This window comes from Stenella coeruleoalba (assembly GCF_951394435.1).
Source record: "Stenella coeruleoalba genome assembly, chromosome: 2".
Lineage (NCBI taxonomy): Eukaryota > Metazoa > Chordata > Mammalia > Artiodactyla > Delphinidae > Stenella > Stenella coeruleoalba.
In genome coordinates this window covers 89,675,938-89,694,669 of record NC_137147.1, presented here as the reverse complement: position 1 = coordinate 89,694,669, position 18,732 = coordinate 89,675,938, and the positions used below count along the sequence as shown (strand labels likewise).

The 18,732-nt window shown below is 38.3% G+C and overlaps 1 protein-coding gene across 3 annotated transcripts in view; it reads right to left on the bottom strand.

Annotated features, from left to right (window-relative positions):
* The window catches only part of SEMA6D (semaphorin 6D), a 578,468-nt gene that overhangs the window by 328,149 nt on the left and 231,587 nt on the right, over positions 1-18,732 (bottom strand). The window lies entirely within an intron of this gene.

The following is an 18,732-nucleotide window of genomic DNA, read 5'->3' as shown; positions in this document are numbered from 1 at the left end:
ATTAGTATCGTATTTCTAATATCTAGTACGGGTACTTGATCTAACAATACTCCGTGAACCCTTGTTGAATGCATAATTGAACAGGCTTAAGTGTCTTAAGAAAATTCTTCAGAAAGAAAAAAACAGTGAACACCATTTTGATGTCCCACTCCCCTCCCCCGCAAAAACAAACAAACAAAAACAACCTTAGAGCAATAGTTCCAAAAGTTCCTGGGTTTAGATGATGGCATTCCAAAGTTCAGGCAATAAGGGGTGCACGGCTATAAAGAATTTAAAAGCAGTAATACATCCACCTAAAAGCATATCTGGCTTTTATCATCACCGTCCACCGATAATCCTCAACCACATCAGTGATAAGATACCCCTCCTCACCAGGCAGATAGCTCCCATCGTCCCCCACTTGGTATACCACTGGCTTCAGAAAAGATAGGCTGTTTACCTAAACTAAGTAAGAAATTATGCTAAGGAATCTGGCAGTGACAGATTTTCTGTATCCAGAGACCTCAGGAGTTCAAGGGTCAATGGTAAGAGAAATCTAGGGTAAGTTTTCTACAGAGAAAATTCCAAGGGATCCTGGACAGGGTGGAGTAGAAGGACTTTGTCTTAGGAATCATCCTGAATGGTTTCCCAGTGTGTTGTGAAGGTAAGTGAATATAGCCCAGAGGCAGGACTACTTCTGGTTTGAGTATTACCATCTGTGCCATTCAAACTTGGATATCGGATATTGGCAATTGATCTGTGCTCTCTTGATTGCTGTAGAAGATAACCAAAGAAGAGTATTGCTTTAATATCTGGACAGCCTATCAACAGTGATAATATAAACTAAGGGGCTGTGATCAGCAGATGGTCTTATGGAAGGTCTTGAAACAGATGCTCTTGATACCTCTCTCTTTGCTCTGAAATGGCTTTCCATAATGCAGCTCACTTCGTATCTAGTGTTACCTCTTTCAGGATTATCACCTTAGCCGACTGTGGGCCTTGCTGACTTGTCCTCCTTCTCAGATCCAGCATTCATTCCCTTAAACTAAGGGTATGAGTCAGATGATTCTTGCTTGCTTCTCGTTGCCTGCCTCCTAGCTGAGCTAGTGCTCAGGGTTTAAGCCATTTGTCTCTAGACCATTTTATTCCCTGTCCAGTCACAATGGATGAAGCGTCTCAATTTCTACTAATGCTGTTAATTCAAGCCAAATCTGCTATCATGAGAGAACTCCAGCGACAGAAATCACTGTCAGCTGTACCTGATTTTCCAACAACGAAGAAACACAGATATTAATATATATATGTATATATATACACACACACACACACACAAATACGTACGTGTGTCGGTATACATATATAACTGTATATAGTATCACATATTATTTAAATTAAAGGATGTTGAAATTGCTGATTGCCTTGATTGTATTCTATCTCCAACAAGAAGGCAGTGAGATATAATGCAGCAAGTGACAAACAGTGGCACGAGCCTGTCATTTACATAACATGTATACAGGTCTATGCTTCACCAAGCCCTGTTATGTAAACTGCCTCATCTGAACCTCAAAACAACCCTGTTGATTTATTATTTCCCATACGACAGATGAGAGAAAACGAAGGCACACAGAAACAGAGAAACTTTTTGCAGATCACATCGCTAATAGAGGATGGGGTTCAAATTTGTCTTCTTTCTACTTGCTGCCCTAGCAGGCACATCTACTAAATGGCATCAATTCTGTTGGGTTAGGTCCTACAGAAACCCATGATGGTAAAGAACTATATCAATTTTCCCTTAGCACCCTGTTAGAGAAAGCATAGAGACAATACCCTCAGACCAAGCAAAATGCCATGATATGTAAAAGGAATGTGATAACGTACAGCAACAATCCCACCCATTTCCTACAAATCTAGATTGACTCTTACAAGTTTATCCCTAATGAAACAGCCTTCTACATTCCTCCACCCCTTCCTTTACTTCTAAATCTACCATTTAGCTAACTTTTTCAAGTTATTTTTTCCTACAAATTTGCTGGCCTTCTTGCATTGCCAGCTTCAAACGTTTAATGAGAACACACTGGTCATAAGGCCTTGAGTCAACTCACCTTCTCGAGGTTGTATTTTCTAGCAAGCATTAGCATAAATACCAGCATGTTTACATCATAATTACTTTAATTCCCTTGGCCCCAACAGACCTGGAGTACTGTCAATCCACAATGATTTCAGGGGTAAGGGATGATTACTGGTCCATGAAACATAAATTACAATAAATGCTTGGAAACTTGGCACACCACTTCTAAAAGGATCTCAGCATTGCATCAGGAGGACACAGGGCTTTCTCACTGATGTGAGCAAATCACGATTTTCTAGGTCTTCAGGTTTTCATTTATAAAACAAGGATCAAAATTCTCATCTTTACATTTTCTCCATGAAAATTAAAAATATGAACATTTTGGTATCTGAAAAGTGTGTCAAAAGAAAGCATGTCAGAAAAGTATGTATCTTCCTGGAGAAAACCACTAAGTAAATATTACTATAAAATTGGCAAGACCCTTTCCTTTCTCTTTTCATAAAAGAGTTTAGCACCACTAGCAATGGTGCAAAGCAAGTGTCTAAGAAGTAAGAATTTTAAATGGCATGTGGACAATTATTTACACACACAAGAATGTACAGAGATCTATATTTAGGGGCTTATTATTAATAACCAGACAATTAACAGTGGTAGAGTCTAAAGTTAAAGGCCCAGTTTAAGTGATTACAGCTTTATGAGGGATATTTCCATTTTTTTATACAATAAAGATCCATATATCATTAGTCAAAGCATATTTATTGATTATTTAACATGTGCAAAGCACTGGGGACATAGGACTGAAGAAGTTCTTGTGTTTATTGAGCACATACCATATTCTACGTGCTGTGCAGGAGCATTTGCTTGTGTATTTGTGAGTAGTGAGGGTTAGGGGGTAGGGACGAAAAAGAAGTATGGGAGAGAGGAACGGAGAATTCTAGCTCGAGTCTCAGTTCTGTTCATCACTGGGATTCATACATATCTTGTGGAATTATTTTTCTATTTGCACAAGGGACTTAGGAACTTCTTAAGGGAGTGCAAATTCTGACAAAACCACTTGGTCCATGACAAGACCTCATTTATCAGTGAGATAAGGCAATCCATGGGACTGTCACTTTGTGTTCTGACCTAACTGTGCATATGGACCCACGTCTATGGCACTTGTCTATTAAAGAGGTATTTAAATTAAATGTGGGAGAGACAGAAGAGAGAGTTTCCATTTTGGCAAGGGTGCAGGTGGTTTGTACATATGGAGGACTGCAAAGTATCCAATATAACTTTGGCATCTTGAGAGTCTACCATGGCGGCATACCAGTAGCCCCTCAAACCAATAATCTCAGAAAAGTGAAAAGCAGACCTGGCCGTGCAATACACTGCAGGCAGATCTGGGGGTATCAGGAAGCTTGGCCCTTGGCATGAACCTGGGCATTGGTAGCAGTGGTTTGATATGAAGCAGAGAACACAGGTATATCACCAAAGGCACCTGAAGCAGGATGGGGTGGGAGGTGGAATGTCTCATGTCATACAATACTGAATGCATACCTTAATGAGTACATATGAGACACCTCTAGGGACACCATGCTACAGGGGCTGAATTTATTAGAATAGCAGTGAGTGGTCTACCTGCATTAATACTTTTTAGTAGTTATTATTTATATGACTGTGGAAAACATGTTTTACACGGAAAGTATATTTAACAGCAATGACAATGAAAGCCCATTGTCCTCATCTTGCTGATAAAGAATTCTAACCCTCCAAAATGAAATCTCTTATTAGGGTCACTATATAGGTTGAATGGTGGCCCTTAAAAAGATACGTCCGTGCCTTAACCCCTGGAGTCTCTGAATATTGCCTTATATAGCAACAGATGTGATAAAGTTTAGGATCTTGAGAGGAGGAGTTTACTCTGGATTATCTAGGTGGCTGTTAAATGCAATCACATGTACCCTTATAAGAGAGAGGCGGAGGGAGTTTTGGAACAGACACACAGAGAAGAAGACACACAGGAGAGAAGGAGGCAATGTGACCACAGAGGTGAAGACTGGAGTGATGCAGTCACAAGCCTGGAGCCACCAGAAGCCGGAAGAGGCAAGGAACAGATTGTCCCTAAAACCTCCAGAGGAGTCAGGCTTTGCTGACACCTTGATTTCAGACTTCCAGCTTCCACAACTGTGTGTGAGAGAATACATTTCTGTTTTAAGCCACCCAGTCTGTGAGAATTTGTTAACAACTGCTACAGGACTAAATACATAGTCACACAATTAACTAGCAAGAGGAAGCGAGATGTTTCGGATCTAAGTTTGTCTGACTTTAAAATCTGTCTCTTTGGGCCCCACTGGGATGCCTCCCTTATGCCATCAACATATGCTGTGGCCATACGGTTCTTGGGCCTTTCAAGATACTTACTTACTATCTACTTTAGTCAAAACCACTCTCTATCTGGAAATCACTAAAAATTGCTGTATATGTTATGATTTAAACAAAATGTATATGCAGTAAAGGCTGCAGCAGTTGAGACGAGAGAACTTGTTATGGGCAGAGATTATCAGGAAAAACTGTATGAAGGAGAAGGTTTTGAATTATAAGGAAAAGGACGCACATAATTGCATAATTGTGAAGGACCAGGTAGAACATTATGGGGTCTCTGAAGAACAGCCTGAGCAGTATTTCAAGGGGAAAATTACAAGCCCCGTTCACAGTACACTGTGTAAGCCAGCTTGCAATTGAAAGTCTTGTGCTTAAATGAAAAACTAATTAGATTTACATACTGGTTGTTTCTGTTATTTCTATAGTGGATTGTTACTATCCTTTCTGGAATCTGAGGTATTCTTATTTACTTACTGAAGATCCTTCTCTTAAAAAAATAATCCTTCCCACATCCAAGGCCATTATTGAATTGGTTTTATATCTACATCTCTTTATGGTCAGGCATTTTCTTTCTGTCCATGTGCCTCTTTCAATGCCATCTGTTTTGCTAAGGGATTTAGTGAATTACAAGACAGACCAGCAAAATACAGATCATAAATGCTGGGTTCTTGAAAAACAAGTTTTAGCTTTACTTCAGCCCTTCACCCCCTCCACCAACGGTGAATTAAGTCATCTTCATGGGAGATAAAATTTCTTATACTCCTGCCTAACCTTAATAACCAGAAAAGGCCTTTTATCTATTAATTGTAAATGAGCTATCACAATTTGCTATGGCTCACAGAAACAGGAAAAAACAGTAACCACAAGCCACCACAACTAATGTGTTTTTCATTTTCTCTGTGAACCTAAACAACTTGGTAGTCTTAACTCTAGTTCATTACTGCCAATGATTTAATCTCTATGGCAGAGAAGCAAGAAATATGTTTATGTCCAGGGTAGTAACAGCGTCACTAAGATCAATACTCACAGGTACTGCAGGAAACAGGTTCAGTCTTTGCAAAAACACCTATATGCTTCCCACCTGAGAAGAACAAGGCTGAGATGGGGCGTTTGGGGTGTGGCTTTCAGCCTCTAGAGCTATTGGTCAGGCAACATACAGTAGCACTTTCTTGCTACATAAGGCACAGAGCTAGGGAATGTGGGGAATAAAAAAGGTTTAAAGTGTCATCTCTGCCCTAAAATTCTAGTTGGGGAGATGAGAAACAATGTCTTATTATTTTAACAGTCCCAAACAATCAAAACCAAAAGAACCTCAAATAAGAGTTCAAGACAACAAAAATAGCACAAGATGGGACACATTTAATTATCAATAATTGCTACAGGATGTCAGAGAAATAGAGAGAACATATCATACTGGAGTGGTCTGGAAAAACTCCATGGCAGTACCAAGATTCAAAATGAATTATGCTAGATGGATATAAAAGGCCACAATCAATATCTAGAATCACCAAATGGTACCTTTATGAATATTCAATATACTCTGGTAATGCACGAGGAATGCGTTTCTCATGCGGCAGGATCAAATCTGCTGTGAACTCACTTGAACCGGTGCACATCTGTAGCCTTTTTCTTCTAACACAGTATAAATATGAGTATGCAAATAGACACATACATTTCCTTTACCTATTATACAAATGTGTCCTGCAAGTGGAAGTTCTAATCTTATGGATTTTATCCCTTTGGAACTATTTGTGTTTGTATTGACCTTAGTTCATCCTTCTTAAATTAACATAGGAGGACCAGATTTTCCATTCCAAATAGAATGACTCATCTAAGTAGAGAAAGCAATAAAATTTCCAAGAAGGAGCCTCTTCCTAACATCCTGTACACCTCACTTTATCAATAAGAATGTACTTGGAGATATTAGGAGTGGTAGTAGTAGCATTATTACTACTAATTTTAATGATGGAAAGATTCTGGACCCGTGTCATCTATTATATTTTCATACAATTATCAAGTCTGACAGACAAACCTCAGATTCTTGTTCTACCAGATTCAACTTAACTATTTCTCTGACAAATAGTACAGAATGCCTTCTTTATACTAAGTAATGTTTCAGGCACTGCAATTACAATGGTAGTGGCGGGGAAGGTAAAAGGTCTGCATGTTCATGGAGTTTACATTCAAGTGTGTGTGTGGGGGGGGTGTGGGTGTGTGTGTTGGGGGGTAGACAGACAATAAACAAGTGATACAGTGACTAAAGGTAATTCAGATTGTGAGGTATCTGCTATGTGGAAATAACGGTGATGTGATGAGATGGTGAGTGACTGTTGGGGGTGGTGGAAGTGGGAGTGCAGTTACTTTAGATGGTGTGGTCACCAAAGGCCTCTCTGAGAAGGTCACATTCAAATTAATAACTGAATGAAGGGAAGAGTGGTCCAGGTAGGGAAAAGAGCAAGTACGAAGGCCCTAGGGTGGAAGTGAGCTTGTTCAAGGATAAGCAAGAGGATCAGCAGGGCTGAAGCAGGGTGAGAGAGGGGGAGTGCTGGGAAGAAGCAGGAAGAGGAAGTAGGCAGGAGTTAGACCAGGTGGGGCCTTGTGGACCATGGAAAGGATTCAATATGCCTTCTTAGGGCAAATACTAATAGCAATTTCATAAGATCAAGGCAAATTTAGTTGAATTCATTTCTAAGTTATTATATCTGCTGTTGTATATTAAGATACTCCTTGGTAACAAACATTTTAGATACTTATTTGAACATTTACTAAAAATATAACATTTACCAAAACTGAGATTTGTTGTTTACATAGTTTGATGACCCTATTTCAGCTTAAATAAAAATTATGGGATTTTTACAATACATTTCAGTGCTCCCCATCCGCATCTCACAAAATTATCTCCATAAAAGGATCACGTAACACTAACAAATCACCTATTTTCAGTTGTCTTTGTTCCTTCTTATACTCTGTCTTCAAGCATACACCATCATGATGTAGTTTTTTTTGTTTGTTTGTATTTGCGGTACGCGGGTCTCTCACTGTTGCGGCCTCTCCCGTTGCGGAGCACAGGCTCCGGACGCGCAGGCTCAGTGGCCATGGCTCACGGGCCCAGCCGCTCCGCGGCATGTCGGATCTTCCCGGACCGGGGCACGAACCCGTGTCCCCTGCATCGGCAGGCGGACTCTCAACCACTGCGCCACCAGGGAAGTCCGTCATCATGATGTAGTTTTAATCACAACAGATATATGATTTTCCTCCAGTGCTTTCAAAGCACATTTAGATTAGGGTACTTATTATTTTGTAAGATTTGGTCATTGGCAAGAAGATTTCTCAGCAACTCTAAATAAGCTTGGTTAACTGGACTTCATTGATCACTCCTTGCAATGATTTTTCCCCTCTTTGATGCAAATCTTCACTTCTTATCAAAATTGCTATTTCAGGGTAAAAAAGGACTTCAGAGGAAAAGTAATTTCTGATAAGCAGTAATGAGTCTGACTTCCTCTTACTAGGCTTCCTGGGTATAAAAATTAGATTCTAAGTAATTTCTAAATAATTTCTGAGAATTCACAGGAGGAGAATTCCTCCTTTTAGCTGAGTGCCATTTGTTTGCAAATGAGAGAAGACACAGCTGTGGGATGGCTAATTAGAAGACTTTAACCTCACCTAACTATGTCTTAACAAAACCTAGAAAATCGAATTTTTTCTTAGTCTCTGTGTAAGATTTTTAAACTCTCTGACTTGGGGACATTTGAATGTAGGGATCTAGAGAGCTTGAAAAGTCAACGGAGGAATTAGTGGAATTGATTTTTAGGAATGGATTTTATTTCGTAAATTCATGTGTTACCTAGAAAATTGAAGTAAAAGGACCAAATACAGTATATTCTATACTACTCCACATTTTCCCTCAGATAGTTATCTCTGGTATTGCCACAAAGGTGAAATCCTTTTCAATAGAATTTAAGAGTTTTTTCTATTGCTAATAAAATCTAGTATTGGTTTAAGTAAAAGGCTATAGGGAAAAATAAGAAAATCTCTCATTTGTTTTGTGGTTATTTTACAAGGTTTAATTTCCCTTTCAGGTATCACAGGTATCTCAAACTTAATACAGTCAATACAGAAATCTTGATTCCCACACTCACTATCCCATCTATTAGTCCATGGTATTTCCTACTAGTCACCATGCGCCCAGTGCCAAATCATTCTCTTCTTTCTCAGACCTTCCTTCAACTCCCTCCATGTCCAGTTCATCTGCAAGTTCTATTAACATAGTCCACAAAATATATCACAAGGCTGCAATCAAGGAATTGCTGGGCTGTGTTCTTATCTGGGGGCTCAACTGAAAAGAATCTGGTTTCAAGCTTATTCAGATTATTGGCAGGATTCATTTTCTTACAACTGTCTGACTGAGGGTACTGGCTTTTTGCTGGAGGTTGGCTAAGACTGCTTTCAGGTCACTGTGGCCACAAGAAGTTCCTAAAGGCTGTCTATATGTCCTTTTCACATGGGTTTCTCCAACATAGCCACTTACTCCATCGAGCCTATGAGAAGAGTCTCTGGTTTGGGTAGGCTAAGACAGAGTTTTATATAATGTAACATTATGATGAGAGTTGTTCCCTAGCATCTTTGCCATATAATATAACCTTATTACAGGAGTGATATACCATCACCTTTACCATATTTAATTGGTTAGAAAGAAGTCACAGGTTCTACCTATACTCAAGGGGAGGAGGGTACACAAAGGCTTGAACACAAGAAGGTGGGAATCACTGGGGCTTACCTTAAGGTCTTCCTGCCAGATTATAACTGATATTATTTATTACAGTTTTAAAATTTTATTGTTCTTGGCTCATGTTCTTACTATTTCCTTTCTTTTGCTTACTTTGGTTTAAATTGCTTTTCAGTTCAAAATACACCCTGATTTCCTTTTTGATCTTTTCTTTGATACACAGGTTAATTAGCAGTGTGTTAGTTTCCAAATACTTGGGCATTTTCAAGATATCTTTCTGTTATTGATTTCTAACTTAACTCCCTTGTGGTCAGGGAATATACTTTAAATATCTAGAATCCTTTTTAAATTCTCGAGACTTGTTTTATGGTCAGAATATTGTCTATCTTGGTAAATGTTCCATGAGCGCTTGAAAAACAATACATATCCTTTTATTATTGGGTAGAGTCTTCCACAAATGTCAATTAGGGCAAATTGGTTGATAGTGTTAAGTCTTTTATAGCTTTATTTAATGTACATTTTCTACTGCTATTGAAAGAAGGTTGTTGAAATCTCCAACTATGATTGTCAATTTGTCTAATTCTCCTTTTACTATCAGTTTTTGCTTCATGCATTTGGAAGCTTTAAGTGCATAAATATTAAGAATTGTTATGTTCTCTTGATGAATTGACTTCTTTATCATTATGAAATGATGCTCTTTATCTCCGGTCATATTCTTTTTCTGTTAACAATATAGCTACTCAACTTTCTTTTAAATAGTGTTATGGTATAATTTCTTGTATCATTTTACTTTTAACTAATTTTTATATTTCAAGTTAGTTTCTTGTGAGCAACATATCTTGGTTCTTAGTTTTTTATTGAGTCTGACAATCTCTCATTTTTAATTTGGTGTTTAAACCATTTACATTTAAAGTAATTATTGGCATCAGTCCCCAACCTTTTTGGCACCAGGGACCAGTTTCGTGGAAGACAATTTTTCCATGGATGGGGTGGGTGGGGGGAGGGATGGTTCAGGCAGTAATGTGAGTGATGGGGAGCGATGGGGAGGCAACAGATGAAGCTTTCCTTGGTAGCCCACAACTCACTTCTGTCTGTGCAGCCCGGTTCCTAACAGGCCGCGGACTGCTAGCAGTCCGCGGCCTGGGGGGTTAGGAACCCCTGATTATTGGTATCATTGTATTTAAATCTACCAGGCTGTTCATTGTTTTATACATGTCTCATCTCTTCTTTATTCCCTTTCTCCCTTTATTACAGATTGAATGTGCCCCCCCCCCCAATTCAGATGTTGAAGCCTTAACCTGCAATGTGATGTATTTGTAGATGGGGCCTTCGGAAAGTAATTAGAGTTAGATTACGTCATGAGGGTGGGGCTCTCATGATGGGATTGGTGGCCTTTTAAGATGAAGAAGAGTGATCTCCCTCCCTCTCTCCACATGTACAGACCAAGGAAAGGATATTTGAAGATATAACATTAACGTGGCCATCTTCAAGTCAGGAAGAGAGCTCTCAACAGGAACTGAATCAATCAGCTGGCACTTTGGTTTTGAGTTTCCCAGCTTCCAGAACTGTGAGAAGTAAGTTTCTGTTGTTTAAGGCACCCAGTCTATGGTATTTTATTAGGGCACCCTGAGCAGACCAAGACATCCTTTTATTCCTGTTTTCTTTTGAATTAGTGGAATGTGTTTTTAAATTATTCTACTTTATATCCTTTGTTAGCCTATTAGCTACGTCTCTTATATAGTGTTGCTTTAGAGTTTATAGTGCATACATCTTTAAAACAGATCACTTACTTCAAGTAGTATTATGTCACTTCATGTAGAGTATGAGACCATTACAACATCCATTTCTCCTTTCCCATTTTTTTGCTATTCTTATCATCATGCATTTTACTACTACATATATAATAAATCCCCTCAATATTATTTGTTTTAAATAATCAATTGTATTTTAAAAATAAGAAAAAGTATTTTAATATACACCACATGTTTATCATTTCCAGTGTTTTTCGTTCCTTTGTGTAAATTTAGATTTCAGATTTGTCTGTTTGAAAATATTTTTATTTTGGTTTTCATTTTTGAGATATTTCTGCTGAGTATAGATTCTAGGTTGACAATTTTGTTCTTTCAGTACTTTAAAGATGTTGCATCTCTATCTTCTGGCTTGCATTGTTTTTAATGAGAAGTCTGCAATCGTTCTTATATTTCTTCCCCTGTATGTACTTTGTCTTTTCTTCTTTGGCTACTTTAAAAGTTTTCTTTTTATTACTGGTTTTGGCAATTTATGTTTATGATATGCCTTGATGAAGTTTTCTTCATGTCCTTAGCCTGGTATTCATTGAAATGGTTTCTTGGATCTCTGGGTTTATATTTTTCATCAAATTTATAAAATTTTTACCCTTTATTTCCTCAAATTTTTTTTTCTATAACTCCCTCCCTTTTGAGGACTCCAATAACAAATATATTAGGCTGCTTGTAATTTTCCTATACCTCACTGATGCTCTCTTCATTTTTTAATTTTTCAGTCTTTTTTTCCTCTGTGTGTTTCATTATGATTATTTTTCTATTGCCATGTCTTCAAATTCACTAATCTTTTCTTCTGTAGTGTCCAATCTCATTCTACGTATTTTTAAATCTCAGTTCTTTTTTCATCTCTGTGCTTTATTTGGATATTTTAAAATATCTTCCATGTCTCTCCTTAACATGCTCATGCTTTCTTTTACTTTTCTGAACATATGGAATATACTTATAATATTATTTTAATATCCTTGTGTGCTAATTCTTTCATTGGTGTCATTTCTGAGTCTTTTGTGTTGATTGATCTTTTCTCCTAATAATAGGTGTATTTTACTTCTTTGCAGTAAATTTTTATTGGATGCTTGACACACGAATTTTACTTTTTTGGATGGTGGATATTTTCATATTCTTTTAAATATGTTTGAGCTTTGTTCTGTGACTCAAATAAATTACCTAGTAAGCTTTTCCAGGCTTGCCTCCAAGCTTTTTTTTATGGGGGACTAGAGCAGCCTTTTTTTTTTTTTTTTTTTTTTTTGCGGTATGCGGGCCTCTCACTGTTGCGGCCTCTCCCGTTGCGGAGCACAGGCTCCGGATGCGCACAGAGCAGCCTTTTTTTAAGGCTAATTTTTCAGTGCTACTAAAGCAATACAATTCTGAGTACTCTACCCAAAGCCCTGTGTATTACAAGGTTTTTCCACTCAGGTTGTTAGGAACAAAAATTATTACAAGTGTTGTGTGATCTCTTGGGACTGTTTCACCTGTCCTTTATAAGTCCTTTCTCCACATATGGTGGTTTCATCACATCCTTGTGCTGAGCAGAATCAAGGAGAACACTTAAGGAGAAAGCTTCAGAGATATCAGAAGTCCTCTCTGTTTACAGCTCTGTCCTCTCCAGTACTCTGTCCTACAAATTCTAAACTTTTTGGCTTCCCTGAATTCTCAACTCCATCTCTTCAGTTCAGGGAGACTACTGGGATCTGTTTGAGGTCCCCTTTCCTGGAAATTCTTGGGACAGTAAGCTGAAACAATCACAGGGCTTGCCTCTTTCTTTTCTTTACATAAGGTATCATTGTATTATACTGCCTATTTCCCAACATCTGAAAACTGTTGTTTTGTATATGTTGCCCATTTCTTATTGTTGAAGGGAGGTGAATAAATGTGGTCTCTGGTCCTCATTCTTACCAGAAGTGGAAGTGATCAGGTATCCTCAATCTTGCCATTTTGTGCCATGACCTCTACTAGCAGTCCTGTGGAGTCGACTCACTCTTCTCAGAATATTGTTATTACATACATATATACAACTAAAGCATAGGATAAAAAAATAAATGAATTATGCTGAAACACATTTATAAAAATATTTTTAAAAATAATTGCATTAAACTAACACACCATTGTAAAGCAATTATACTCCAATAAAGATGTTTAAAAAAATTGCATTACTGTAATATATGTGCTTCTACATGAAGACATTTAAAAATTCTAGCAGCTGGTCTAATAATTACCAAAATTTGAAGCAGTGTTGAGCATAAATAATATTTCCAGATATCTGCAACAGCTGTATGTCTTATGAAAATATCTTTAATTTCTATTGGTGACAAAATCACAAGAACTACTAATACTACTGAGATTTGGATACTGCATCCATAATTGAAGGAATGTTAAATTTCAGTTACACGTTAGCAAAAATAAAGATGTATTTTTTTCTTAGCTAAGTTCATGGACTCCTGCATTGTCCATGAATATCATGGAAATCTATGGACCCCATGTTAAGAAATACTGTTGTAGAGAAACCTTCCTGAATCTTTGATCTTGGGGATTAAGTAATGGTTCATAGAATTTGCTCAAACTTGCTGCTACTTCTATATCCTCATTGTTAGTGAGAGCCTGAAGAACAGTAGGATTAAACTGGATAGTAGGAGAAGCATTTACCATTGTGTTTGGCACCCAGTAAGCCTACATAACATAGCTAGTAATCATCATCACCATCATTATCATGGGGGGACCAGTTTTGTTGGGGGGCAGGCTGAAACATATAATATGAGGGCTCTCTTTTAAGGAAACTTAATTAAATATCTTCCTTTTGCCAATTTTATGAAACCTTATGACTATAAGAACCTATTATTAAGGTCTCTCCGAGGGCCTCAAAGTCTCCTGGGCAAGTAAGGAATCTTGAAACTTAAACTTCATTAATTTCATGGCAAGTCTACTTCCAATTGACATTCTCCTTTTCCTCATCTTCATAATTCTTCAGTTATTCATGATGACAGACTAATCTCTTTGTCCTTGTTAATGAAGAGGTAATGGTATGCGGAAATGTGGAGGGGTGGGGAAGATAGGAGAGAACCACTACCGGGCCTACCCTCGATCTTTGGAGCCCTAGCCTGAGTGTTTGACTCCGGGAAGAAATTATTTTCCATGTTCCCAACAACAGGTGTAGAGTGGACCAGTGACAGAGAACATATGGAAGGGAGGGCCCCAACTAATTTACTTCTTACTCCATTGCCATCACCTACCAAAGTAATAGCACGTAGTGGATGCTCCATGCAAATGTATCAAAACAATGAATGAACGCTGTTTTCTTTTCTAAGAATCTTTTGAAAATAAAAATGAAGTAAAAAGGAAGAAGGAAAGAAAATACTAAATCCAGATATTGCTACAAATTTTTAAATTTTAACCATTGAATCAAATATTTCTCATGCTGGGATGTAGGTAAGTGAAGTGTATTGGGGTGAAGAGGGAAAGTGATCTGTTTAGTTTTTCTTTAGTGCCTTTCCAACTGCCCTGCCAACTGCTGTCATCCTTTCTCTAAGCATGCCTTCCTAACCCTCTCTACCTCTAGTGTGTTATTTCTACTAATCTCTGGTTCCAACTGAGATGCATATGGATAATTAATGATGATGATAATGATGATGATGATGTTGATGATAATAATAATAATAACTAACAATAATGATAACATGTATTGAGTAGTACTATGTGTCAGGTTCTGGGCTGTTCTTTAACAGTATCATCTCAGTCAACCCTTACACAATCACAATACAAGTATTATCATCACCCCCATTTCACAAATTGGGAAATTGATGTTCACAGGTAATGTGTTCAGTGTCACACAATCAGTGAGTAGTGAAGCCAAGACTCAAACTTGGGCATTCTGACTTCAGAGCTTGGGCTTAAAACCATTTAGTCACCATACCACCCTCCTGTAGTAGGAATAAAATTCAGGAGTGATTCATTCAGCGAGCATCTGCATTTTAGAAAGCGTCACTGTATAGTGAAAAGCCTTCAACAATCAAAGAAATATAAATAAAAGGGCATATTAAGTGGTTGAGGTAAACAAAAATCATATCATACAAACATCAGCATGTCCTGTGTGTAAATAATAGAATAAAAAGCTGTGTGTGTGTGTGTGTGTGTGTGTGTGTGTGTGTGTGTGTGTGAGAAAGAGAGAGAGAGAGAGTATGCAGGCATGGTGAACTCTCTTAAGGCATAGCCCTCAAAGTCCCACCATTGCTTTCTTGCTGGTTAGTCTTCACAGCACAACAGGCAGTCTTCTGGGGCAGGGATCTATCTACTGCCCCTAAATTACTGGAATGAAGAAATTGTATTCTGGTACCAGAGAAATTGAACCAGAGAACATCAAATGACAAGTGCGAAATTACCTTAGAAATTAAGCTACATTCAGGGAGAAAAAGCTGCTTTACTCTAGGATCATTAATGGGCAAGAATTCAGTTACCAAAACTAGACCCTAAGTTCTTGAAGTATATTATAAAACTCTAAGAAGGCAGGGATTCATAGCCTGTGATTTATGTTTGACTCTTACTAGCACAGCCTAGTATATAACCACCAGCCTCTCTATTTATGCTCACTAAGTGCATGAAAAAACTGCACTGTTTCAAACTATATGTTCTCCACTTGATTGCAGCACAGGCCTTGTATTACTCAGAACAGTAGTTGGGTAGCAGCATGCTTTTGTCCACTTGTTGTTTAGTCTGATGAAGTCCTGGTTGTCACAGTTACTGGGATGTCAGATACTCATGGCCAAAGAGATTATCAATAGGTAATAAGCTTTATAAAGAGCATGGCTCTCTGGGCCTCATTCAGGAGGGCTCCTATTTCCAACAGGTGTTTGTTTGGGATCACTCTACCTTGCAGCTTCATCTGCAATAGCTTTCAAACTTGTGTGTGGCGTGTCAGAAATTCTGGCCACAGGATGGGACTTCCAGGAGTTCTTGATTCCCCTTCCTATGTCATTTTTTTGAAGAGAATTGTTAGAAGCAAGATGTTTTGAAATAGATCAAACCAGTGACATTTGATTCTGCCTCTTTGTGGAGCAGGGCTATTTGTTTTAGTTCACGGAATAAAACTGAAAACTTACAGATGTGCTGTTACTACTTAAAACTGAACTCTTCTCTGAACATGAAATACAGACAGACCCTAAGTACCATTCCCAGCTCTTTCCTCTCAGTAGGATACAAAGCTTTTGTACACATAATGAACTCAGACATTTTAATAGCCGATTTGTATCCTTCAGGCTGCTGTTGTCATAACCTCTACTGACTCACTGAGGATTATTATGTGGGGCTTATCATTGTTGATTTACTTTTTTCGTATCTGTTCCTAAAGCAATAGATATTGTCACTTCCGTTTAAAACACATTTGTTGAAATGGTGCTTTTTTCTAAAGGGTGCTGAAGTCATTTTTATTTAAAATAAATTAATTAAATTTATCTTCCTCATTTGCCTCTACACAACCTTTTGGGAACTTGGAAATTAAATTTTCTCCTAATGTTTTACTTTCCAACTTGGCAAACACTGGCGTTGTTTTAGTTTCTGAACAAAGTTGAAAAAACACAGATTTCTTTTCAAAAAACACTTCAACTTTGAAACAAGAAATGATAATGATTCTGGAAATTTATCTGCTATGGTATGAGCTTTACTTTTCCTTTTTAAATGAATTGCAAAGGAGAGGATAATGTTTAAGAAATAATGAGATCATTAAAAAATCAACTAAAACAAACAAAAAGCACCCAGGGGGGTGATTTCAACTGTAAATATTTTCATTTAAAAATATAAAAGAGTTCATGTTGCCATTTAATAAGTATTATTATTTGATGTTGATAAACATAGTAAGTCACTGACCAGAAACTGAAATACACATTTTTTGAGTAGGCCAAATTAAAACTTTACTAATGGTAATAACACTAAGATCTCCCAAATATGCCAAAATGAAGAAACAGATCAAACAGAAATTGCTATTTATAACTTAAAATACTTTTTCATGCTTAATTACATAATCATGTAATAAAAGTATTCCTGTAGCTTCAGGAAATATTAAAAAAAAAACTGCCCCGTTAAAGTTCAATAACAGATTCCTTTTCCTTAAATATATCAGTATTTTTAAATGAAAAAATAAAAGATTATTATTATTAGCTAATTACACACTAGAAAAACACGAATTGCTGGGCTTCCCTGGTGGCACAGTGGTTGAGAGTCCGCCTGCCGATGCAGGCGACACGGGTTCGTGCCCCGGTCCGGGAAGGTCCCACGTGCCACGGAGCGGCTGGGCCCGTGAGCCATGGCCGCTGAGCTTGCGCGTCCGGAGCCTGTGCTCCGCAACGGGAGGGGCCACAGCGGTGAGAGGCCCGCGTACCGCCAAAAAAAAAAAAATAAATAAACACGAATTGCATACAGCCTTATAATTTGTGGAGGTACTTCCATATATATATCTTGAAGAGGTAGATAAGACAAGTATTTCTTATTCCTACATTTAAAGACAGATATGAAATAAAGCTCAGAGAAATTAAGTAATTTTCCCCAAAACACAGATTAAGTGTCAAAGCTGGGGCTTGACCACAAGTCATTTGCCTTTGAATCCACTTTTTGGTTGATCAAGAAACACACCCTTCTTTAATTTCTGCAAAAACAATGAAGACAGTTTTCTATGTGATTTAGTGACACTGAAGGACCCCCGTCTTTCATTTGCCTCATCATTATTATCAGATATGGGTATTTCTTTAGTGTAGTGCTTACAGCTAAGGAGAACCCAGAGAAGAAAGAGTGAGAAGGGCAAGCTGTAGGCCGGGCCCTAAGGAATTGAGAGGCTCATAGCGGAGCAAGCCAGCAAAGCAAGTAGTGACAGAAGATCTACGTGTGAACAAGACAAAGTACCAATTCTAAGCACCAGTGGCCTTCACAAAAAGAAGTGATCAGCTGGGGACTCAGGTGAACAAGAAACAGTTCAATTTTGGGTTTTTGTTGTAAGTCAACTACATTGAGGTATAATCTGCATATAATAAAATGTATCCATTTTCAGTGTGCTGTTCAGTGAACACCACAATCAAGTCCAAGAACATTTTAATCATCCTTAAAGTTCCCTCCAGCCTTTCTGCAATCCCTCCTCCACCCTTGGCCTCATACAACCACTGATCTAGTAAGTTTTTTTAAAATTTGGAAAGAGAAGTAAGGGAAACAGTAAGGATAAAGGGAAGACTGAAATCCGATGAATTTCCCAATTGTTAGAATTCCAAGTTATACGTCTAAGTACAATTTCCGGGCAAGGAAAGAAAAATGAGTCAGGTTTGTCAGGGAGGGACAGCCACCTGCTCTCCTATGTAACCTTCCTCCTTTCCAACAGTCATTTCCTGGTTTCTCACTTCCTGTCCCATAACCAACCCCAGGCTCATCCATTGCTTATATTTATAGGATGAAAATGACACCTGCAGAACCCTGCTGTATTGGGAAGCTGCAAACTCCAATCACCATCCCAAATGTCCAAGAATCCTAACCAAGATTCTACTCATTAGTTCTTAAACTTCTGGGGGATCACAGATCTCTTTGAAGAAGGTTTTTTGTTTTTTTTTGGGTTTTTTTTGCGTTACGCGGGCCTCTCACTGTTGTGGCCTCTCCCGTTGCGGAGCACAGGCTCTGGACGCGCAGGCTCAGCGGCCATGGCTCACGGGCCCAGCTGCTCTGCGGCATGTGGGATCCTCCCGGACCGGGGCACGAACCCGTGTCCCCTGCATCGGCAGGCGGACTTTCAACCACTGCGCCATCAGGGAAGCCCTGAAGAAGGTTTTGATCCT